The sequence below is a fragment of the Terrapene carolina genome, unplaced genomic scaffold (assembly GCF_002925995.2).
Source record: "Terrapene carolina triunguis isolate 2854851 unplaced genomic scaffold, T_m_triunguis-2.0 Scaffold641, whole genome shotgun sequence".
Taxonomy (NCBI): Eukaryota; Metazoa; Chordata; order Testudines; family Emydidae; genus Terrapene; species Terrapene triunguis.
The window spans coordinates 1,077,449-1,078,001 of NW_020664992.1; positions in this window are offsets into that span (position 1 = coordinate 1,077,449).

Here is a 553-nt window from a genome sequence, read left to right on the forward strand (position 1 = left end):
AGGTGTGTGTGTGTGAGGTGAGCCAGGTGTGTGTGCCAGGTGTGTGTCTGACCACCCCTCACAATGCTCACAATCCCGCCCCTCCACGCAGTGACCCCGAGTTTGGAGCCAGACCCCCCCCCCAAGCTGTCCTGCTGCCTGGCCTGGCCCCAGGGCTCCTGTGTGGCCCTGACCCGGGCCCGACGCCAGGTGCGGGCGGGGCTAGCGGCTGGGGGGGCTCAGCTCGCACGTGTCCCTGGGCCCGGCCGGGGCGGAGCTGCCGGGGGGGGGCACGCAGTGCCCGGGCGGGGTTGAATGACGGGGGGTGGGAAGGCACCAGGCGGCGCTGGGTTGGGCGGGGCGGGGGGAGGAAGCGGTAGCGGCCCCCCCCTACACACACACACACACACACACTCCCCGGCCAGGCGGCTCCCGGGCAGACTCGCGCTGACCATGCTCCCGCACCCTCCGGCCGCCCCCCTCCTGCTCCTGCTCCTGCTGGGGTGCGGGGCGCGGGGGGAGAGCGACGGGGACAGCCCCCCCCGCGCGCCACAGCTGGAGACCCTGGTGAGGG